The sequence below is a fragment of the Rattus norvegicus genome, chromosome 4 (genome assembly GCF_021556685.1).
Source record: "Rattus norvegicus strain SHRSP/BbbUtx chromosome 4, alternate assembly SHRSP_T2T, whole genome shotgun sequence".
Lineage (NCBI taxonomy): Eukaryota > Metazoa > Chordata > Mammalia > Rodentia > Muridae > Rattus > Rattus norvegicus.
Genome location: NC_141537.1, coordinates 161405772 through 161430907, shown reverse-complemented (window position 1 = coordinate 161430907; position 25136 = coordinate 161405772). Strand labels below are relative to the sequence as shown.

At 48.3% G+C, this 25136-nt stretch overlaps 1 long non-coding RNA gene across 1 annotated transcript; it reads right to left on the bottom strand.

Moving 5' to 3' along the window:
- Positions 1–4728: 4728 nt before the first annotated feature.
- LOC147995068 (uncharacterized) lies at positions 4729–18989 on the bottom strand. Its single transcript, XR_015686141.1, has 4 exons — positions 18703–18989; positions 6110–6833; positions 5162–5223; positions 4729–5000 (listed from the first exon to the last, which is right to left on the bottom strand). It is a non-coding gene; the product is annotated as an uncharacterized LOC147995068 (long non-coding RNA).
- Positions 18990–25136: the final 6147 nt, after the last annotated feature.

The following is a 25136-nucleotide window of genomic DNA, read 5'->3' as shown; positions in this document are numbered from 1 at the left end:
TTTCTTCAATAATAAGAACATGGAGGTTTCCAGAACTCCTCGGTGAGAGCTAGGTGCTCTAGCTGTGGGAGCTTGGAATCAGAGCCTTTATCTACCTCCCTTCCCCTTCCTCCCCACAACAGGAGGTGAGTTACTGTGTAACGGCACCTGATTACACACCAGTACATTGGTTCTTTTCCAGTAGCTGTGATAAAACACCCTGACAAAAACGAGAGAGAGAGAGAGAGAGAGAGAGAGAGAGAGAGAGAGAGAGAATAATTTTGGCTATCTGTTTGAGGCTCAGTCCATTATGGTAGGGAAGATAAGGCAGCGGGAGCTTGGGATGCTCACATTGAGCCCACAGCCAAGGAGCAGAGAATGTCGTGGGTGCATGCGAGTGCCCAGCTCCCTGTCTCCGTTTTATACAGCCTGAGAAGTGGTCCAGCTCACCGTAATGCAGGCTTTCCCACATGAGCTGACGTAATCTGAATAATCCAATAGCCCATCATCTCCCAGCTGATTTTTGGTTTTGTCAAGCTGACAATGAACACACTGCAAAGGTCAAAGGTGACGTGAAGATGGCTCTCTCCATCCAGGAGCACAGCTAGTGGCCACTGGGGTTTCTTGTCTTCATGGTCATGTCGTTAGTGACAATATGGCAGCATAGCAGGAGTGATTGCATGAGCTCACAGCTGTGCCAGGCAGTATGTAAGGTACTTGGCATGTATCAGTGGCCCCATTTGCCTTTGCTTCTAAGCGATAAGCACGGTTTTTACCCAAGGTTTATAGGTTAGATCACCTTGCTTAAGGCATGGGGTGAGTGTGGAATACAGTTTGGAGTTGTGGCACCAACTCCATCACAAACAGCTGCAGCGGAAGCTAAGCTACGCAGAAGGTTGTGTCAGGACACCAATGCAGAGCTCAGGAAAAGAACATTTAATTAATGCACACAGGGGAGCCTGGGCGCCTGACCTAGATAAGCCTCAAGTTCAGCTGGTCCTTAAGGCCTGGCCTCCCCGGAATCCCAGGGCTTGAAAGGCTGAGGGAGGAGAATTGTAACTTGTAGGCCAGCCACAGCTAGGTAGGGAGACCCTATTCCCAAAACCTACAACAGACAAACAAGTAAAACACTATAGGGTCCTCGCAGGCCGCAGGCCGCAGGCCAATTAAGAGGCAGCATGACTTCAGAAAGTGAGGCAGGGTCAGAAGGAAACACCGTAGTGGTGGGAGGAGTCAGAAGAAACACCTGAGTGGTGGGAGGAGTCAGAAGAAACACCTGAGTGGTGGGAGGAGTCAAAAGAAAACATCTGAGTGTGGGAGGAGCTACTTAATGTTTTTCTGCACTTCTTTTTCCAGGGGACTTAGGTTTGAGAGCTCCAGGTTCACTTTGTTGTTTTATTTAAAGAGCGTGGTTCTTCCCTCTCAATTTGCCCCAGAAGATTCTTAAACCATCGTCAGGATTTCAAAAACCCACAGAGAGTTCCCAGGCATGGATGCAGTGGACCAACAATGCAGCACCAGGAACGGAGTGCTGCTCTAGCGGTCCTACCTGCAGGCCGCCTGCCATTCCTCTCTGATTGACACCACAAAGCAGGGCTGTGCGTGGAGATCTCAGAAGCCCCAGCTGGAGCTTCTGCTTCTAGATTCCCGGATCTCTTCTCTGCAAGCAGAGGCAATAGCATGGGGGAAGAGAAGGCCAGGGATCCTGGTACTTCCTAGCTGACTATATTAGCTGAATGGAGTTTTCTGCCCATTGTGCATTGGGCTCTGTGTCTGGTGGTGTGATCAGTCTCCACTGTTGTGGCCTCCGGTTTTCCCCCTGAAAATAACTAGAACTGAGCCATAAAGCAGCCCGTGACTCACTGTCGTTAAGCAGATGAAGTGCTACTGAATAGACGAGTGGCGAGGCTTGAGCAAACAGAATTCAGCCACAGTGGTGGTGGGCGAGATGGAGAGCAGGAAAAGGGAGAGCCACCCAGTTGCTGGCATCCCCAGGGTCTGTGGGGACAAGCCAGTGGCAGCAAGACGTCTTGTCTAGGGGTGTCTATGACTAAGATAGACTTGTGGGACTGTAGGAGAGGAGACATGGCTGTTGTGACAGAGTTGTGGCTCACATCCGGACAGACCACATTAGGCCAAAGCAGTTCCATGAGAGAGAGGCTTATTGTGGGGGAAGGGGACAAAAGGGGACGACGGAGACAAAGGGGGAAATGAGAGAGGAGGGAGGAGGAGTAAAGGTCAGGAAGAGTCTGCCTTCTATTTAGGCTGTGATGTAACCACGTGCAGGTAAAGGTGAGAGGTAAGCCAAATGGATGCTGGAATGTATGGAGATTGCCATGGCAACAGATGCACGAGTCCCTGTCGCCTATGGGTGACGTCACCATCATCACTGGGTTCAGAGGCGATTTGTAGCCAACCCTAAAGCCAGTTCCTCATACCAACTTTGGGGGTAGACCCCAAAGGGCACATTTGCTGTAGTCAGCTCCAAGGATGTCCCTACTTTCAAGGAAACCCCTTGCATGTATGTGGGTTTTACTGTGCAGCCCACTGCCCAGGGACCTTCTTAGAAGGTGGGCTTGGGTCCAGTGATCTGGATGGGGCTTGAGCATGTGTGTTTGTAACAAGCTTTCAGGAAGAGGTGTCTCCACCAATGGCTAAAGACACATTGGGAGCATATGGCCAAGAAGATGATGGTAGGGTCCTCCCAGAAATAAAGACTTGACTCAAGTGTGACCCGCCATGTTTGAATGTCTTGATAAAACACCCCAAAGTGTCTCTGATGTGGGAAGGGGAAGAACCTAGGATTCATGGCTTCTGCTGAGAGGGACAGCCAAGGGTTACTGAAGGGCAAGATGAGCAGAAAGACACAGGGAGTGCCCCGGACCTGATGATCCACAGAGCCCATTCAGCACCAGCCAGTTACTGCTTGGATCCTACAATCATGTGGCATCCTTCCCCAGGGGACACCCGGTGGCCTCATTGAGGTGGAAGAGTGACCAGAGATCTGCTTTCCCCCCAGTCCCCCATCCTCCACCTGGGCATAGCTGTCAGCCAACACAGCCTGGGGAGATAGGCATTCTGAATTCCTGAGACATGAGTGTGCAATCGTGTCTTGAGTTACTCTTCAGTGATGTCTGGAAGATGGGTCCTTGGAGGTCATAAGGTCAGTCCTCAGAGCGAGATGGAGCAAACAGTGATGGAGCCATGAATACCAGGATGGAGAGACAGTGTCAAGAGCTAGCGCAGTGGACCCTGGGGCCAGGGTGGACCACACAGGCCCTCCTGCTCATGCCATACTCTTATTTGCAGAGCTAGTCTTCTTTTCAGCTTGAAGAAAGGGAGGGCCAGCATCCAGGTTCATGGTATTTGTCACAGATGCCAAATCACAAAGGCCTGTGCCATAAATCTCCCATTTAGAAGGTTCAGGCTGTTGATGTCCAACCCATTTCTCCAGCCTCAGGTCAGGGAACCAGGAAATTATCCCTGAGAAATGGTGCTCAGGCTTCTGGGCTGATTGCTGATCAGTGGCGTGGCCCCTTGAAGCCCTCCTTGGAATCCAGAGGCTCTTCCAGACAAGAGTATATAACCTACCATAGTTGCCTAGATACCCAACGCCACCCACTTTGTCCTTACTTCCTAGAGAGAGTCATACTGCACAGTAACCCCTGAGCTCTAGGTCAGAAGTTCCTGACACTTTTGTCCTCCTACAGAGTCTGCAGGTGTTTTGGCTGTCACCCCTTAGTCATGTGAATCTAATGGATAGCGACCAGGAATGCTGACAAATTCCTACTAAGGCACAGAACAGAGTGACTCAGCCCTAACTGGGGAGAGGCCTTGCTCTAGATAAGTATTTCTGGGGTTCAGGGCTAGCCTGGGGGAACTGGTGCCCAGGCAGCAAGCAGGGCTGCCTCTTTGCAGACAGCCTGCCTCAGAGTAAGACACTGGGGCTTAATGTGTCCCCTTTCAGTGACAGTGAGTGAGTGTCTTCTCTGCCATCTGGCCTTGTTATCTGCTTTTCAGGCTGTGATCAGGTCTTTTGCCTGATGTCCAGGTGGCTTTCATAATGGCTGTGACCTACAGAGGATGCAGGGAAAAGGCAGAGTTTCCTCACCTTACAGTCCATGGTGCATATCCATGGACTTCAGCCTTACCTGAGAGTCAGCACAGATCTTGTTCTGCACCAGTCAGTGCAGCTCTGGATAGTGGCTGAGACCTCAGGAAGTGAGGTCACCTTTCTGTTCTCAGCTTCCCTGCTTGCAAGAGGCATGGAAGCAGGCTTACTACCCATGCAAACATTAGAATGGCGTAGACATTCAGAATACTAGTTCTGGCGTAAGCATCCCTAAACTCTGATCATGCGCTTCGTTCTCCTACCTCGAGTGGGCTGAGTGGGAAGAGCAGTCGCGTCCCCATGCAGTGTCTAGGAGCTGAACAATGGAGTACTGCAGAGTTGGCAGAGAGCGGGTCAGGATCTCAGAGAAACAGCTCTCTGAAGCCTGACTGACTGCAGGTGAATCCTGTCTTGGGTTTTGGTAAACATGGATCTGAGGCAGTGGTGCTCAAAAGGGAATAGCAGTCCAAGCTAGTGAAGACAGGGCATGTGTCTCCTGGATGGATGCCCTTGCCTTGTATCTGGGTATGCAAGCCTATATATTCAAACACACTTGACTCCCAGACTATCCTTCAGTGCTTTGAGGACTCTCATTTTAGGCTTTTTAAATTGTTCTTAGCATCCACTAGATGTGAATATTCTAGCAACGGACAAACACTGTTTTATTTTTCTGTGTCTCTTGTCTTTTTCCCATGGAAGAGCCGAAGGCATCCAGATCTAATGACAGATTTGACATAGTTACAGGTGTAGGGTGTCAACGTAGGTGTGACCAATCGGTCAGCTCACTGAGACAGAAAACTACATTTGTATATCAAGACTTCTATTCTTGGTCATTCAAGGTCACAGGCGAAAAGTTCGTGCGATGGAATGTCATCCCGGCTCTCTCTTCTTGCATTTTTCTGGTGGGAAACTGAGACAATTGAGGCCATCAGAGTGAGTGGACTGGTTTATGCACTGGATTCAATCTTAGTCCTGATAGAGGGATGAGAAGGAATACTTCCAGCCCCTCGTCTGGTCCCTAAAGGGATACACCACTGTTTCTTTATTCCCATGCCTAAAATACTCACTTACCCAATGTTACAGATAATTCATGGGACTCCTTCCTCCTGAGGACCTAGGTGCTGGTTTCTGTGCTGTAAGCAGATAGATCACACATGTAGACATGTTCACCTCCACTCCTGCCAGGTGCTATAAACCAGTCTTTCTCTATCATTAAAATGACTATTATTTAGTGACTTTTCCCCATCCATCCAATGTCCTCACCCTCCCCTCCATCCAATCCTTTCTGAGTTTTGGAAAGAAGAGTGCCAGGACATTGTGGTTGGCACATTCATTGTTTAAGCAAGCTCTGATGGCTAAAGGTTAGAAACTTTCACTCTCTCCCTCCTGTATGTGCTGACTCCTCCCATGCCAGGGTGAGGCCCGTGGACAGAATTGGGGTGAAGAGTCCCGGCCATGGAGAAGGAACAGGTCTCTGTACAAGGAGATGTAGACTGTGGGGAAGGTCAGAAGTGAGAGTCCAAGCAGTTTAGTGTATGTATGGATAGAGCCAAGGTGCGACTCAAGGCAATGTGAGCTCCTTACCCCAAGTCCATCAGCCCACCCCAGTTCTGTCTTTCTATAGTCACACAGTGGGAGTTAGTTGTACATGGTGTTATGGGAGTTCTTAGCACCAGTTGCTCTGTCCTATGTCTACCCTGGTTACTCTTTACAGACTGTCCCTTTCCTGGGCTTTAGTTGGAGCAGTCGTGTGGCTGCACCATGACAACATCTTCCAATCAACACACTCACCTGCTCTCAAGCACACAGTCATTCTGTGTGCCCAGGTCTATTCAACATATGTGCAATTCAAACGCATTTACTTAGGTAACTCCCCTGTGCATGGAGACTCACTCACATCCACTCCTGAACACACACAGGCACTCATATAAGCACATATACTTGCTTGTATGTGTATAAACACACACGCACACAGATACACACACACAGACCCGCCCTGCCCCCCCCCCACGTACCCACCTTTGACTGACCAAAACTGCAGAAAGCAGCTTTGAACAAGCATCGGCATCTTTTATATTTTCCAGCTTCCTGTGGTGACCCTGTAGCTGATTGTATTTGAAGGCTGCAGGGGTTGTGCCATTCTGCATAATCTGTTTCTCTGGTTGTCTGTAAGCTCACAAGAACCCCCACTTGGTTTTGTTCAGGAGGTCGTTTTGTTATAGCAAGCTGCTGAAACGTTGCAGCACAATAGCCATCTTTTGAATGGTACAGGTTCATGAATACTGAAGGTGGAGTTTCCTTAAGATTTGAAAGACTTGGGCTTTGAGATGAGACACACTTGGTACTACTATTCAGCTCTGAATTCTGCCATTTATAGGTCTTGCAAGTTTACAGCCCTGGCTTAACCTTGAAGACCTTGTCATTTCTCTGTCTGTAGACAGGCAGACAGCCATATTTGTTTGTGAGATGCCTTTGAGAGCTGGGATTCCTGTGGGCTGAGCTCTCAGGCTTCAGGGGTGACGTTCTATAGGAAACTCTGCCAGAATGTGTTTGTGATCTAGGTGTGATAGGGTAGGTTACTTATGACAGAATTGCCTATTGTTGAGTGGAGAGAAACTTCCAGAAGGAAAGGAAAGGCTGTTTCTGGGCATCTTGGGCTTCTTGTGGCATTCCAGGCAAAGAAGATTTGGGTGAGTTGTCAGTCGAAAACACATGCAGGCTAATGCTGGGCCTCCAAGATCTCCTGAGTCAGTGGAAAGAGAGGAATTAGCAAGCTGCTTCAACCAGGGGGCAGGAAGCTTAGAGGCCAGAGCCAGAGGAAGCTATCAAGAGCTATGCTGTGGGAGGTTCTGTGGCTCCTGGGGCTATGGCTGTGCTCATTTCCCAAGAACAGGATCCTGCCCAGGCAGCTTAGGCAAGGCCAAACCACAGCACATAACCCAAACCTCAGCGGCTGCCTGAATAGAATGGAGGCCACTTAATCCCCTTCCTTCTCCTCTCATTTAGAAGACCACGAATGCAGTTCTAAGGCATACTCAGGACCAGACACAGGGAACAGAGAACCAAGAAACCCCTGGCACTCAGTCTCCTGGGTCCAGCCGTTCAGCCTTTGTAATAATTAATTAGTCACAAATTAGTAAACGATAACCAGGAAGCAATAGGAAAGCCAGGCTGTGACTTCTAGTGATTCTAGACATGTTTAATAGCAACCCATCCAGAACAGAACTACCTGCCTACATCATGTTAAGAGTTCAACAGGACATGGCGAAGCCACAGAGGAGGAGGTGTCCTGTGTTACTCTAGGGATTCAGAGTCTTTTGGGATGACAAGGCACATCTCAAGAAAGTCACTGCCATACTCCCAGTGACTGCAGTGTCAGGTGCTTGGCCATCTAGCCAAGTTCCAGCAGGCTACGAGACTGGGGAGCCAGCTAGTTAGGAATCTCTTCTTCCTTCTTCCTGAAGAGAAATCCTGGATAGGCAGACAATATCTTCCATATATCCAGGAAGGATATTTTAAGAAAGTCAGGGCATGCAAATGGATGGTGAAGACTTATTTCTTTTTGTCCCAAATCTTGGAATCCGGGGACTGTGTTGTCATAGAGAAGAGACACAATGCTTTTGTCCCAAGACATTAAATAGTCACTTGAAGTGGACAAGCTCACTCTTTTTTTTTCTTTTTTTTCAGAGCTAGGGACCGAACCCAGGGCCTTGCGCTTGCTAGGCAAGCGCTCTACCACTGAGCTAAATCCCCAACCCGACAAGCTCACTCTTACATCCATGTGCATCTGGTTAGAAAATGGGCCACTAACAACCTCTTCTTCCCTTGGGACTTTTCTTGGGCTAAGTCTCTAAGCCAACGGTATCTCTGGTATGGCCCTCTCTAATAACCTACAAGTTCTGTTCAGCCTTGACAATGGTCCCTGCTTTCCTCCTGTTTTAACCGTCAACATTTTGTCATCTCAGTGTCCTCTTGAGAGGAGCCACTTATGTCTAAAGACACAGTTTTCCGCTGTATTCCAACCTGTTTCTGAACCTGATATCCTCCATGTTATAGAATTGAGTGTCCACTTTAGCCAGCGTTAGCCCTTGAACTTCAGAGCATACTCCAAGGTTCCGCTGTCACTTACCGTTTCTTTACCTTCTCTTCCTCCCATGCCCTAGTTGAGAGCAAATCTCTCTTTCTTATCTCTCTGGGGGCCTGAAACACGATTGTTAGGAGGAGTAAGTTCCAACTATGGGGATAAAAACATCCACTCAAGGCAGGTCTTGGCGGAGTACCTGGTAATGGCATCACTTCAGGAGGATGATTTGACATCTCTGAGCTTGACTCTTCTGTTATAATCTTACAAATGTGGCCATCAGAGGGAGACACGGTCAATGCTTCTCACAGTGACTGGCACATAGCCGTGGCCGTGATTCTAACATGTCATCCTCATTTCTTTGCACAAACACAACTTGTACTATTAAAGTTCATCTTGCTCCCTATCTGCCGTTCTTCTACACATGTGACTTATGAGCCAGCACCTGGCTAACCACCTTCAATAAGTCCAGTCTCACTGAATATGTTCTCAGCGGTGTTGGCGATACACAGGCTGTTTCTGATTTCTAGCTACAGTGACAGAGGCCGAGATGAGGAAGGTGAACCGGGGCTCCCGGAGGATGCCTCGGACACCGTTGTCCATCACCTCTGGCACTGATTTCTGATTATTTGCTTATCTCATGGCACCTGGTCCTTGGCAGCAGCAGGATGCACCTGGGCTGAGAAAGGACAGAAATAAACTCGATATCTCGGAGGTTGTCCTGCTGGTGAAGGGCAGAGAGAAGCAGGTAGGCTTGAGAGAACAGAGCATGCTTGGTTGGATTGGACTGTACTCTTCATTTCTATGAAACTACGTGACCTCAGTCCAGGGTGGGGAAGGCCCTGTAAGATAGGAAGTGGATTGAGGAAGAGCGGCTTATGTCGAGGCTCTTCTAGAAGGTGTCTTTTCATGATAAACCTTCATGTTAAGAAATACTCTTTCTCTAGATGCAAGACTGTGACTAAGCTATGATGGACATAGAGTAATAGTCAATGATACACTCATGGTCCTCAAGGTGCCAAAAGTCCAGGCAGATGAGGGAAGCTAACAAGAGCCTGGTCCTGCTACAGGGAACCATCTGGCAGTGCCTGGATGCTGACTGATAAGAGCATGACATTGAGAGACAGAACGTTGAGGCAGGGTTGGGTTTTTCCAAGTACCACGCCTTACATAATGTAGCCACATGACCTGAAGGGAGGAGTCAGAAGAGCCAAGACCATACTGAAAACCAAAAGAGCTTTAAGAGTTTGGGCCATAAGTATATAAGGGATAGGGGAAGTAGGGATGGCACGGAAGAGAAATCTCACCGTAACTAACAAGGCCAGTCCCTGGCAGGTGTGGAAGCAACCTGGAGGATGCTGGGGGTATCTTGGAGAAGTAAAAACAAGTAAATAAACAAACCAAACTAGGGCCACAGACCTGGGTTCAAGTCCTGATAAGTGGGAACTGGCCACTCATCTTGAACAAGTCATTGAACTCTCAGCCTCAGTTTCCCATCCTTGGAATGGCGGCCATAGTATCTACTATGAAGTACTGTGGGCTGAGTCAAGAATGGAGTCTGCAATACGGGGATTCACCATGCTGCAGCTAAGGGAGCTGAATAGGCATGGCCTTCTTGACCTGCACCTGGACCGGCTCTGCTTTGGAAGCACACACACACACACACACACACACACACACACACACACACACACACACACAATTTTGACAAGAAAATGTCATGATAGCCTCGGGCTCTTTTCCTGTTGTTTTATAATGGCAAACAGTCTTTTGTAAGTGAGCACCTTGGGTTTCAATGGTAAACTGAGGCACGGAGAACCCTCCAGGTTCGATTGGGTCTCACATTACATCATATGTGTGTATTCCATCTGCAAACTGGGTGTCTATGCCTGAATACTCAAGAGGAGCATGTGGGTTCCTCTGAGGACAAGCAAAGGAAGTTTCTGACCCAGCAAAAGAAGTCAGGGGATCAGGGTGGACTGAACTCCAATCTTCATTGTTCATAAGGGTTTCAAGCTCTTCTGATATTGGAGGTCCAGGATCTTCGGTTTCCATCAGGGCACCCACTGAGGCACTGTGGTAATCTATGCTAACACCCATCACTGCCTTAGCCTGTCCCTCATTGGGACTCAGGCTGGTGAGCGGCTTGGACTCCAGTGCAGAGAACCGTTAGGAGTATTTGAAGAGGTATTGGTGGATGCTGTGGGTCTTTGTCTCTTCTGCCTTGAGATCCCCCTTTTCTCCTTGATGGCTGGGTACTTGAAGCAAGTCTGAGCCAGTCTCCACCACTCCAGAATGTCTCTGCTGGGCCTGACTTGGCATTCCTTTTCTAAGGGACCCAGTGATTGGGAGTCCTGATCCCCTGTCCCTCCCTCTCTTTTTCCGCGCCCCCATCCTTCCCATAGCTCTCTAGCTCTTTCTCCCAATCTCTTGTCTAATCTCACCCCACTGTGATCCCTGGCACTCCGCCCGCAGGATTGGAGCTGGGAGGCGGTGACTAATGTGCTCGGAGGTGAGTCATCTGCTAAATATAAAACCCACTCACATCCCTGGATGCAAAAATCCTGAGACTCCGCATCCTTCTCCATCCCTCCCCTCCTGGGGGCGGGGCTGAAGGAGTTTTACTCTGCACAGAAAACAAGTAAACACCACCAGGCAGCTGCAGTGGTACCAGCATCATCCCTGTGTCCTTCAGCTGTGTCCTGTCAGGATAGCCAATGTCCCTGGTCTATCTAGGTACTCTGGGGAAGAGGATTAAGACAGAGTCTCGACTCCTGAACCCATGGGCAGTTAAGGAGGCAGGAATTTCTTTACGATCCCCCCCTCTTTTTGGCTTGTGCCCTTTTGTGTCACGAAGTTCAAACTGCCCCTTGTACTCAGCCTCCAAACGCAGGCACGCCTGGCAGAGTCCTGGAAACACTCCTGTATGCAGGATTGAAATGCAGGGTTTGCATATAATACCTGCTTCTTACATACAGTTGGAATTTTTTTCTAGGCTCATAGCTAGTGTCTTAAATTTGAGGTTCTTGTGTATGGACAGACACCACACACACACACACACACACACACACACACACACACAGACACACACACACAGACACACACACATACACGGACACCACACACACACACACTCACACACTCACACACATATACACAGACACACACACAGAAGCACACACACACAAAGCACACACACAGAAACACACACACACACAGACACACACACACACAGACACCACACACACACATACACACACACATACACAGACACACACACACAGAAACACACACACACAGAAACACACACACACACACACACACACACACACACACACACACACCGCTCTGTATATGCATGGTGTCTTTGACTATATACATGAACACATATATGCAACATCCAATATGCATTTAATATTTGAAATTGCCTTTGTGTCAGGTGGCCCTTTAACCATTTTTCGGGAATGTTCTTACACTCTGCTGAGATAGGGCCCCTCAATGTTCTCACTTTATAGACGTGGAGCCTAAAATATGCAAGATCCAGACAGTTGTCCCAAAGAACAATGCCAGGACTGAGTGAACCTATATGTCTATAAGTTCCACGAGCCTTGCCTCAGGCTAAGCTAATACTTTTCAGACTTCTGTGAAATCAACATAGGCTAAGAAGAGTCTCTCTCTCTCTCTCTCTCTCTCTCTTCCTCTCTCTCTCTCTCTCTCTCTCTCTCTTTCTCTCTCTCTCTCTGTGTGTGTGTGTGTGTGTGTGTGTGTGTGTGTATCCACATACGCTTACACATGAAACACAGCTTGGGAGAAATAGCACTAACGTTGACTACCTTCAAATTCTATCTTTTCTGTGAGTCCCATTCTACTGGAATCTACCCTGCTCTTCCAAACCTAATTTCTTCCCAGTTTCACTTTGATAGTCCCAGGGTCCATCATGTTTGCTCTGTGGCCCTCTGAGTCCATGAAATACATTGTGACATCCCAGTGTGCTCACTGCTTAAGTGGGTGGTGTGAGAGCTGAGTCCTGCTCCTAAAAGATCAGACTTGCTCTGTGGCTTCCTTTATTTACACAAGTGTCCTTACTTCTCTGGGCTTTGTCTTCGTAGAGCCTGTTAGCCAGATTAGCCAGGAAGCCCATATCCTCCCAGACTTAAATAAGGTGGCCTCCTCAAGTGTGGGTTGGCATGCGCATGGCATGCGTGTGATGCAGGGGAAACCCAACAGATGGCCTGGCGAGTGTCCGCTCTGGCTCCAGGGTGTACTTTCTCCTTGCAGCACAGGGCATAAGGATGTCACCGTTTCCAGCTTGGGGACATTGGATCTGGCTGAAGCTCACACTTTCTCATGTAAAATGCTCATTTCACTCCTCTCCTCTTTCTATTTTCCTGCTTCCCATATTTATCCTTTTGGATTCAGGAAAGACCAAGGCAAGATCCTTTTGCTTGATCAGCAGAGGTCTATATGCACAGAGGAATGCAGAGATGAGTCAGGGGGCAGAATCGTTTGTCCAAGTGCACCACCACACCTGTGTTCGGATCTCTGCTGGGCCACTGAGAGTCTGCATGACCGAAGAGTCAACACTGCCTTGTCTGGACATGGTCAGACAGGCAGCACCCGGATGGGTCTCATCCTGAAAACACTTGTAGGAAATGAGAGACTATAATTGAGACAGGAAGGAGAGAGCGAGTGTTAGGGAGAACCTCCCAGTGAAGGGTCCGTGAATCTGGAAGGATAGGAAATACTACATTTTTAATAATTCAGGGAGCCTGCCAGTCTCCAAAACCTGGCCATACGTACTTGGCCATTGCATCTCAGCCTTCTGTAGTGGCTTGTCTAGGATGGTTTGTGGGAGGTCAGACAACCTAAGTGTCACAGAATTGCCATAGCAGGTCACCCGTGTGCACTGCCCAGTGTCACCGATGAGATTCAGAGGAGACGTGGCTTGCTTGGACCTCGCAGACCATCAGAGACTCAGAGCTATCATGCTTGCTAGCTACATCCAAGATCCCAAAGATCTCTGAGTCTAGGGGCAGTCTTGGAGTATATCCAGGCCCTCTACCTCTCTGACACTGAATGAGCCACTGGAAGGATGGTCCCTCTTTCCCAACCTCCAGTCCTCCCAGGTCAACCCTGGCCAGGTAAATATGTCTCCTCCTGTAGGTATTAGTTAACTTCTTGTGGCTATACTGAAACATCCGAGGAAGGCTAACTTTATAAAGAAGAGAAGTTTATTTGACTCCCAGTTTTAGAGCTTTCGGATTTCAAAAAAGCATGGCACGGGCTCTGGTGAAGAGTGCATGGCAGATGGCAGGAGTGTGTGGGGGAAGAAGGATCACACCTCAGACAGAGTGAGATTCAGCTGGGCTTTTATAACAACCTTCCCACAAGTACCAACCAGAGACCCATGAGAAACTTCTCAGTGTTTCTGAGGAAGGCACATCCGCATGGACCTGAAGGCCTTCTGATAGAAGTGGCCCCATTTTTGCATGTGTGCCTGTGTGGCCTGTGTGCATACATGTTTGCACATGTGTGGGTGAACATGTGGGTAATGTGCGTGGGTGTGCAGGCCAGAGGTTGACGCTGGGTTTCTTTCTTGATGGATCTCCACCTTACATATTAGGGCAAATTTCTCACTTGAACCCAAAGTTTGCCATGGCAAATAGTCTAGTTAGCTGGACCTCTCCAAGGAGCCTCTCCCCTCCCCCGCATCTGCTTCCAGAGTGCTGGGGTTATCCACCCAGTGTTTCTATGGGTGCTTGGGGTTTGGACTGTGGTCTTCATGCTTGCTCGAAAGTGCTTGTCCCATATATCCATCTCTCCAGCCCCTAGAATCTTACCTCTTAAAGGTGCTCCAGTCTCAACCCTGCCACCCTGCAGACTAGAGTCCCAACACACACTCCCCTGGGCATCGAGTAACAGCTCTCTGTATCACTGTTTCTCTAAAGCAAGGCTTCCTTTAGAGGGAGTTTCCTTGGGGGTGGGGGTGGGGCGAAGTATTCACACCAATTGTCTGAAGATCCATGTCTTCTCAGCGTCCTCCCATCTCTGGAAGGGATGACCAAGCTGTCAGGCTGGTGACCTTTGCCCTCCACTCTTATCTGGAATAGAGGGAGTCCTCGGGGTGTCTCGGAATGCTGAGGCATATCAGACGAGAGTTCTTTTTCCTTGTGCCTAGGTGCCTCCCCCTCCCCTCTCGCACCCCATCAGAAATCTCTTGGAACCTAATTTTGTAACTGAATTCACACTCTGAGAAAGCCTTTGAGGAGTCATCTTGCTTCCTCTACTCTGTGAGAAAACCTATCTGCAGCTGATGACCAGACCCTCTGAAGACACAAAATGCCCTGCTCACCGAGAGCCACAGTGGACTCTGGGCTTTCCCTCCCCCCATCCCTGAAGCAGGGGCTGTTGCCACCCTTGTCAGGGACCGGGGTAAGGTGTGTCCCTGAGTTCTCCGTGCAGAGGGGAAAGGAATACCATGTACTGTATTCCTTTGTATATATGCACTACTGGAGCAGGCAGGGCCTGCATTTCTAGAAGCTTTGGAGAGCTGGTTTGAGAAAGGAGCAGGTTTGCCTCTGTTTTCTTCACCCAGGATCGGACACCTATGGTATACCTCCCACTCTTGTAAAATGCATTTGCTCACAGTGTCAGGCCCATGTCTCAGGAGAGAGGCAGGGACATACATGCTCCTGACCATCTGAGTTACAGCGAGGCAAACAGACCTACAGCCTCCCCCAACCCCTTCCTGTCTATTCTGGAGAGCCTAGGTATGGACTTCTCATGATTTCAAGCAAGAGAACCTTGTGGAAACTTCCAGCACCACAAGGGAGGGAGCGTGAGTTTGCAAGGCCCTCTCTGCAGCACAGACAGTTCCCTTGGCTCAGGTTAGAACAGGCACCAGGGATGGAGACTCTAGGTTTGCTGAGGGAGAAAGGCCAGTCAGTGCAGAGGAAATGGCTCTGCGACAGAGAGGCCTTGCTCAGTGGGAACCCCTAGCCATATGACAAGGTACCTATTAACACTGCGTCATCTGGGAACACAAGCTTACTCTTGACTCTATAGGCAGCAACCAAGAAGTGAGGGCTCTCTGGTCTGTGACAGATTGTCTCGCTGTCCTTGATCTAACAGAGAAGCCACCTCTCAGCCACTAAGTGGCAAGAATGTTCTTGATGTGGACCTCCATTTTCAGGACATCTGAACTCTCTCTCTGCCACCTTGACCTTCAGTAGAGCCTGGCTGCCTGCACTCACCCAGGCTGTTTTCTGAGGTCCCTGTCCTTGGCTTCTGCTGAGCCCTGCCCCCTTCCACTGCAACGAATCTGAATGAGGTAGGGTCTGAAGAATATGGCGGTGGAAAAGAGAGTAGCCTGGGACTTTTCCCATAATGTCTGAGTCAGTCAGCCCTCCCAAACCCTTGAAAGGGAGCTGCCGAGGGCATGTTTTACTTTAGGCACACAGTCTAGATTTCTTTACACCCACCCTTGTCATTTCTGGACAGGGGAACAGCCAGGATTGCATCTCTGGAGCTGGGAGGAAGGGTAATAGAGGTGACTTCCATAGAGACTAGAACTCCCTGAGTGCAGTAGGTCCCAGAGAGCATGCGTCGAGTGACAGTAACACCTTCCACCTCTACCTCCAGAGATGGAGTAAGGGGGCTCCCCAGATGCTAGCCCTTCCACACCATCTGAGAGAATGCATGGCCTGAATGTCCTCAGGTCCCTGGTCAGACTGTAGATTGGCTCCAAGCATTAAAGGAGACATGTTTGGCAGTCAGTCAGTCCTGTCTGTGTCTGTCAACCTCCCCTGGGGTTTGACTGCCACCTCTAAGCCTCAGACCTTCACTCCTTCCCAAATCCCCAGTCTCATGGTGGGCAGAAGCCAGAGCACCTGTGTTGGAATCCCAGCCCGGTCGCATTTCAGTGGAGTGCCCATCAGCAGGTTAACCAGCCATTCTTACTCTCAGTCCCTTGACCTAAAAACGCAGCGTGACTGTGCTCATCCCCTGCCTTGAGATGCCTGAGGGATCAGCTGAAGAGAGCCAAGGACACAGGCACCCAGGACAGTTCACAGGCCCAGCCAGGACAACACATGCTTCAGGGCACACAGGGAGGCCTTCGACTCAGCACGCAGGCCTAATTCGCCCCTCAGCAGCTTCCTGGTTGGTTATTCGGCCTCCTTTGCAAGGGAGCTGTGAGGTGTAGGCGCTGACTCAACACTGCCTCTCCATTTTGGTGACAACGTTTGGCATCAAAAGGTGGAGAGGGCCTCAGTGCTTCGGTTAGGAGATCCTGCTGCCTCAAACACAGAACAAGGCCCACTTCACCTTGCCCTACGCACCTAGGATAAGGACCCAAGATGTCCATTTCATACCCCCACCCCGCCCCCGCCCCATTTTGGTACCTCTGCAGCAATCCCTGAGTTGGACTGATGTTGGCAGAGCAACTTAACATTTTTGCCTCAGCCTGATGCCCAAGGTGCCTTTGCAGCCAGGATGGCAGAGCGGGCTGGTGTTGCCTTGAAAATACGGGACGCATCTGCCCCCTAGTGGCAGGGTCAGGAACAACTGCGGCTGCTTCCTCCTTGGCTTGGCAGCCTGGTGGCCAGACTTGAAGACTGGCTTTAGGTCACCAAAGGCTACAGATCCAAGCTGGGCCACAAGGTGGGGGCACGCTCCAGGTCTTAGTCTTGACTTTCACCCACAGAATTGTTTGCTAATTTTTTTTCACTCAGCAAATACGGAGTGTCAACATGTGAGACAGTATGGCTCCAAGCAGTGGTGGCTAAGACAGCCGATGACTCCAGCCACCTGACACCCGCCTCCTCACTCAAATGTGAAGTCGATCGATTGTACAAACAGAAGCGCCTTAGAAGTTCCTAAAGAGCTGAGAACCAGGCAGGAGACCACGGGGTGATGTAGCGGCTCCCGTCTCAGGTTTTAGGAGTTAAAGAGACTGCTGTGTAGGAACGACTAAGGTCTTTGTGTGAAGCCTTCTGTCTTAAGGAGCCACAGAGGCTGAAGAGTGGCATCTGCAGCAGATGATGCCGACAGCTCCTCACCTTCCCAGGCAGAGGCTTGAAACTGGACCCTCTGTGCATGCACAGAAATAAACTCAAAATAGATAAAGACGTCAGTGTAAACCTAGAAAGTATCAGCCTGATAGAAGGAAATGGGAGATTTCATGACCTTCTAGGTCAGTGGTTCTCAGCCTCCCTAAGCTGTGAACCTTTAGTATAGTTTCTCATGTCATGGTGACCCCCTTCTCCCAAGCCGTAAGATTATTTTCGTTGCTACTTCATAACTAATTTTGCTGCTGTTATGATTTATAAAGTAAATATCTGGATATGCATATCTGTTAAGCCATCCCTCGAAAGGGTCGTTCAACCCCCAAAAGGGGTTGTAAACCCCTGATCTAGACAGTGGCTCTTGCCCCCCAAACATAGGTATCAAGTAAAATAGACCTACACGTTGCATCAAAACAAGGCACTTCCACACAGTCAAGAAACAAGCAACAAAGCGAAGACAGATTGGAAAGCAAAAGAAAACGTTCCCAGCTGTAAGCTGCTAGGGTCTGGCTTCTGCAATGTCCGAGGAGCAGGGGCACTTAGCTTTCAGCAAACAAAATGCCTGACTGAAAATGGGCAAATAGTCTGGAAAATGACCTTTCTTGGCCATGCACCGAGAGCTATATTAAAAGTGGGTACTCTCGCTAGACACCAGACACATATAAACCGCAAACATGGTGAGTTCTTCCTACGTGTTTGTTAGGCCACCTAATGGCCAAGAGCACAAAAGCTAGCAAGGATTGGTGGGGATGTGAGAGGGCAGAGGCCACACACTGTTGGTGGGGACGCAGATATGACCATGTAGATCAGTATGCAGTGTTTTGTTTTTTAAAATGGATTAAAAAACACATCTACCACATTTCCCAGTCCCAAAGGGAATGAAGTTAGCATGTAAAAAGAATCACTTGCCTATGGGGTCCCTTCCTTAAATCTGTGCAGTGTAGCAAGACCTAGAATCATTGTGTCTATTGAACATAAAAGGTAAAGGGTAAAGTGTGTGTGTATGTGTGTGTGTGTGTGTTGTGAATATGTATGTGTGTATGTGAGAGGGGTGGGGAAAGGGAGATGGAGAGAAAGAGAGACAGAGACAGAGACAGAGAAACAGAGAGAGACAGAGATTCCATTTACATTGGGTACCTAACGTTGTCTTCAGGTGTGTAGAACAGAAGATATGTGGAGAGAGGCTGGAGGTAGGACTGGTAATAACACTGTAGTGGGTTCTGAGTGTTAGGCAGGATGGAGAGACCTGGTGGAGAGAGCACTGGGATTATGGGTTATAACATGATTGTGAACTTTAATGTGCTAAGATATTCTGAATGCTAAGTATGACACATAGACTAAGAGGCAGAGATGTGAATTAGCTGAATGGACTAATCATTTCACATACACACAGACATCAGAGAGTCACACTGGACACATGAAAAATATACAGCAGGAAATCTGGAAAACTACGAATGTCCTCTTACCTGGGGTTGTCATTCTATCCAGTGTGGTGTTTGTTAGGTGCTCAAGCAGGGCTCCCCAACTTTTCTCTTTCCTCAGAGGCAGGGAGCTTCCACCATCACTAGCCAGGGACAGATTTCTGGTGCCAAACACATTGTGTTTTGGTGTGATGCCAATAATTAAACACCAGTGCAGGAAGTGACGGGGAAGACAGCGTGTCAGACAGTTGGACCCTGCTTCCCCTACTTAGAACCTCTTAGGACCTTGGTCATGACATTGAAAATCCCAGTTTGGCCTTTCCCCTAAAGCCATGCTCCTGGATCTCATGAGTCACAAGGAAACTGGAGCATGTGGCCCCTTGGGCTTTCTGTTGCCATGTGGGACTCTACCCCAGCCAAGCTTGGTCTGGCTTTTGGAAAGGTGGCTTAAAGACACCACTGCTTTCATTAGAAGAAGGAGACAAACCCTTAATAATGAGCCTGACATATCTCACTCAGATCCAACTGTGTACCAGTGTGTTGATCATCTGTGGCAGGCTTGAGAAGACGATAGTATGATGTTTCCCTTGTCTACAGCATTGTATACAGCTGAATGGGGCCAGGTCTTCTGTTTAATCTGATTGTTGCTGGGGCTAGACTATCCATAGTGACATCTTCACCCACATGTGATCCTCTGCTGGGTGGTGTGATGAACCAGAGGCTAGCCAGGCATTTCTCCCTGGTGGTGACTCTACCTAGATCATTGGACCTTTCACTTGGTGGCTCAAGGCTGCAAGAGCTACATGAGGTCTACAGGGGGCGGCACCCCAATGTGTGTGTCCTTATGACATTCCAATAGACACAATAAAGGTCACAGGGCTAACCCAATGAGGGGTCACTGCTGCGGGAGGAAGCCTCAGAAAAGCAGGAATCCTGGGAAGTGTGCTACTGGTTGCCACCAGTAGGTGTCACCACTTTAACATGCGACAATAGGCGATTACAGTGCTGATGTTAGGAGCCCCTCATAAAGTGGTGTGGCTATATCCCCAACAGACTGGAGAATCGGGATCTATTTCATTGGAGCTCTCCTACCCAGATATAATTTTCACCTAGGAAATTCTAATGTTTTTCTCCTAGTTTTATCTGTGTTGCTGTCATAAATGCCCTATGAAAAAGAAACTTTTGGGGAAGATGGATTTTTTTTTTAAGCTCCAGGCTATAGTCTATCATTTCTGGGAGGTCACAGTGGCTACAACCTGAAACAACTAGTCACACCACATCCGCCCATGAGGGAAGAGAGAAATGTATGAATGCATAGTCATTTGTCTGATTGTTTGCTCGGTTTAGTGATTTCTTTGCTCTTTTACAGTTTAGGCCCTCCTTCCTGCCTAGGGAGTGGTGCTGCCCACAGTGGACCCTGTCTTTGCACATCTCTTAAGTATGTCAAGCCCCCGCAGACACGCCCTCAGGCCAATGTAGGCAACGCATCACCGGGTATCTCTTACCAGGTGATTTCAGGTTATGTCAAGTAGTCAGAGCTGATGTCATAGCTCCCATAACCAGATGTGTCAGAGGAAAACAAAGCAACAGAGTCTCTCTTGTGCTGAGGTGGAGGCTTTAGGAGCTGGTTCTCCCCATGACACAGTCTAGCCTTCAGACTGTCATCCCTCTGCAGTAGTTCGCTAGTTCATCCCTGCTGGAACAGCTGTCTGCACCAACATTTTACAATCCATTCTTCTTTTCTCTTGTCCTCAAAAGTGTCCTGGGAGAAAGTCCCCAGTAGGAACATTGGCAGTGGGGTCTGTGACAGCGAGTGCCTCAGCTGTCAGTCTCTAAATATAAGCTGTAAAGTAAAAATGACAACAGCAGCAGCAGCAGCAATAATAATAACTCAATGCCCACTGTTAGGTTGGTAGCATCATTATTTATTTCATTTTAAATATTCTTTTATTCTTTTATGTGTCTTCATGTTTTGACTGTGAATCTGTGCACCACATGAGGGCCTGTTGCCCCTAGAGGCCAGAAGAAGGTGTTAGGTTCCCTGGAAGGGGAATCATGGATAGTGTGATAATGATGATGCATGGGAATAATAATAAGTAAACATTATTATTAATTATTATTATTAACTAATGCTTATTATTGTTAATATATTCCCAGGCATTGATCTTAGTGTTCTTGCCTAGGTGTAGAAGCCTAGGTTAATCAGACTCCCTGACCACTGAACTGCCCTTGTCTTACTCTACATTTGCTTATCCTTTTGTTCCCATCCCTCATAGGTACCCAGGCTCCCAGGCTTGCTGTACACCTTCACACACACACACACACACACACACACACACACACACACACACACCCCTCGGAAGCACAGATTGTGATCTTCCATGTAATGTGCTGAATCTACAGAAAAGATACTAAGTCACCCATTGTATATGGATTTTAGGCCCACCCATGGTTAGAGATGTGGAAGGACCTTGGATGGGACACGGCATTAAACCTCAATAGCATCTGTTTGGCTCTGTTCCCATGGCAACAGTGACAAGCCTGGCTCTGATGGATGGACAGGGTGCCCGATTGCATATGTTCAGCCTTTGGTGTCTGCCACTTTATACCACACCTTGAATCGAAGAAGGATTTTTATTCTCGTTCCATGAGATTTGTCCTCTCACAGAGTGTAATCCAGTGGAGCCAGAGTTAATGTGGTCATCTAATTCTAGACTGTCCCCATTAGACTCCCAAAGAAACCTCATCCCATCTATAGACTCCCCCATCTCCCCCTCTCTCCTCTTCTCTGTCTTAAGGTGATCACTGGTCAGCTTTATGTCCCTCTGTTGAGCATCATAAGCAGATCTGCCATTTCTGAACATTTCATCCTGTGAGGAATCCTGTGATGTGTGGCCTTCCATGGCTGGCTTCCTTCCTTCAGCATAATGTTCAAGGTTCATCCACGTAGTACCATTCATTCCTTTGCCTGGCTGAGTAGTGTTCCGTGGCACACACACAGAACATTTTGTTTATCCCATCATCTGTGCACACATTCAGGGGAAAGAATTGGCATGGGTTAGAGCTGTGCTTGGAAGATATAGAGAACGGATATGATCAAGTCAGGAAGATTTCTCAGTCAGCAGGCTCATGAGACAAAGTTAGTATTTTAGTAAGTTGCTGTGACAATCAGGTCTGCAGGGAGTCAGAGACAGGAGCGAAGGAGGGCAGGCTACTACAGTAATCAGGACAGAAAGAGCAGGGACATCTTTGTGCCAGGTGCAACCTCCATTTCTCGCTGACTCCTCCCAGTTCCCCTTTTCTCTTTGCTCCCCCACAAGTCCCTCTCTGTCCTTCTCTGTCACATATCTCTCTGGGTTCTCTTCTCTCACTCACTTGCTTCCCTCCTTCCCTCTCTTCCAGTCTTTCTCTTCCATTCTCTCCCCTCTCCTATCCCTCCTTTTCTTTCTCCCTAGAGTTAATGTGGTCATCATCACTAATTCTAGACTGTCCCCATTAGTTCCCCAAAGAAACCTCATCCCATCTGCAGACTCCCCCATTTCCCTTCCCCTTTCTTACTCCCTCAACACTCCCTCATTCAGTTTTCCTTTATCTCTATTCTTTCTATTTCTCTCTCCTTTCCTCCCCTTCCCTGCCTATTTCCTTCTCTCCCCCTCTGCCTCCTGTGCTCCTCCCTCTTTCCCTCTCTCTTTTCCCCCTCCCATTGAGCCTGGAAGCAGCTTATCTCAGGCAGGAGGCCAGAGAGCTTTCAGCCCTGCCTCCTGTTTCCTTCTGCATGGCTGTTGAGGGTCAGCTGGTCGCACTCCTTCCTGGAATGAGCATGATGATAATTGCCTCTTGCACAATTATCTGCCAAGCTCTGTCGGTAATGAAATGAATGATTTAGTTATCCTTGTTAGGAATAGCCCACAATGCTCAGAAACTCATTATTGCAGCCACAAAGCTGGCAGGAATGCCCTCGGAGGCACCTGCAAGCGGCTTTTCCAATTAGCCCTCCCTTCTTTGCCAGAGACCACAGCCCCATCCAGCCCCCACAAAGTGCTGGAAGCATTTAAAGGGAAACCAAGAAACAAGCCCTGGGCAGAGCTTGCTGGACAAGCACAGGGCCTTGAGCTTGAGGTCTAGCTCTGCAAGAAATGTGAGTCTGGGCTGGGCTTCCTTTCTGCCACTTTGACCCACACATCATGAAGCTGCTTTCTCCCAGTGTATAGGAAGGATTACTAGAAGCTCCATGGTGATATTCACAGTGCAGAGGCCACTATAGTTCTGGGGAAAGCTTGCTTGGCCAGATAATGTACACACCCTATAGCACATTTCTATCTCCTACTGCCTCTCTGAGTGCTTTCCTTTTCCAAGGCTTCATAGTCATGGTTCAGCCTTGATTCCTGTCTCAGACTTTCTCTACTGCCTGCATCTGCTGCGAGTGTCTAGGCTTAGGTGGATAAAGAAGAACAGATAGAGGGGTGTATGGGCATGGCTGGAGAAAGTTGGACCCAGGGTCACAGAGGTACACAGAAGTGTGTGAGGGAAGTTGTTTCTCTTTTGGGAGATTCTATACAGAAGTAGGGAAAGAGTGGCCTGGAGCTAATTAAAAATGCTGTTTCAGTTAGAGAGTAGAAACACTGTTTCAGCTAGAGAAACACTGTTTCAGCTGGAGAGTAGAAACACTGTTTTAGTTAGAGAGTAGAAACACTGTTTCAGTTAGAGTAGAAACACTGTTTCAGTTAGAGAGTAGAAACACTGTTTCAGCTAGAGAGTAGAAACACTGTTTCAGCTAGAGAGTAGAAACACTGTTTCAGCTAGAGAGTAGAAACACTGTTTCAGTTAGAGAATAGAAATACTGTTTCAGTTAGAGAGTAGAGAGTGCCCCCCACAATTCAAGTCCCCTTCTAAATCAGAACCATTGCTCATTGACCACTCCCTGGGTAGCACACCTCAGAGACCTGTAGAGTGGGGTGGCTGCCTGAACCCAGGTCTGGTTCCACTGCCAAGATCAGCCTCGGCTTGTAGAGGGTTTCTGAGAAACAGGTGTTTGAGAACAGTGAAAGAAAGGACTCAAAGTCAATCATGGGGTATAAGCTGATGGCCTGTGCTCTGCTGGAGACAGCTTTCTCTAGACATCTTCAGACAGCTCATCCAGATAGCTTAGTTCTCATAGACCAGGCTTTTATTTTACATATCAGTTGTTCACCCCAGGTTTCCTTCTGATTATCCCATGAATCAATACTATGATCCCAGCCCCCTGATTCTTAGAAAGAGACAGCAAGTAGATTTTTTTCTTTTTTTTCCTTAACATTGCAAATGAATTCAGAGACCTGTCTGTTTATGTAAGCACAAACAATAATCTTAGCTAGGTGGGATCTTGCCCTGTGATCACCACTCCCCAAATCTCTTTATCTCCCTCCTTAATATTTTTCTGACAAGCAGGCTTATAGTGCCACTGCATCTCTTTTAGGTCCATGAAACCCCTCATAGAAGTCATATTGCATTATTATATTTTGCATAGTTGAGAAATTATATATATATTATATATTTTATCTCATGTGTATTGGTGTCAGATTCCTCTGGAGTTACAGACAGTTGTGGGCTGCCATGTGGGTGCTGGGAATTGAACATGAGTCCTCTGGAGGAGCTGTCAGTGCCCTTAAAAATTGAGCAACCTCTCCAGCTCCCATGCACACTATCCGAGTTCTTTCCCACAGCCTTAAGAGCTGTCCTAAAGGTCTTAGTGTTTACCATATTGCTTCCAGGATTCATGCTGTCCCAGATTATCATAGAGTCATAAACCTTGGCAGAGAGGAAATTTCCCCAAAGGAAGAACATAAAGAACAAAGAAGCCTTGTACCTAGCAACTGTCAACAGTTGTGGAGGCCCACACCCAGCTGGCTCTGCTCCAGAGGTAGAAAACCATGTCACTGTCCCTTCCACATGGCCATGAAAGACTCAGTGCTCCACCCCTTCTATGGTTCCAGTCTGGATAACTCATGTTCATTCACACCTGTACTTGGCTCTAAAGCCTCCGGCAAGTCATTCTATAAAAAAATTGAGGCAACTTACAAACATAATGATGAAGCAAATGGATTGACTAGATGCTAAGAGAGAGACACAATGGGCAGATTCCACTGGGGTTAACAAGACAGGATGGCCCCTGACCATCTCTGCTGTGACCAGAGAGGCTGTCCCCAGGACAGTTAACTCTGAGAGCAGGAAAGATGCACTGAGAATCAGTGGGTGGTGCTGTCTCTGAGAAGGGGCTTCCCTGGGCAACACTAGTATGGTGGCCAGTAATGATGAGGACAAAGCATAAACTGGTTCTGTTATTCCTGCTGTTGTTGGTCATTTCTGAAGTCTTATGAAAATCACCAACAGTGTTTTTGTCTATAGTAATGAGAGAGAGGGAGGGGCAGGACAGAAACTTTCTCCTATTTGCATGGAGGTGAGAACCATCTCCCCAGGACCCCTTGTTTCCCAAGAAACTA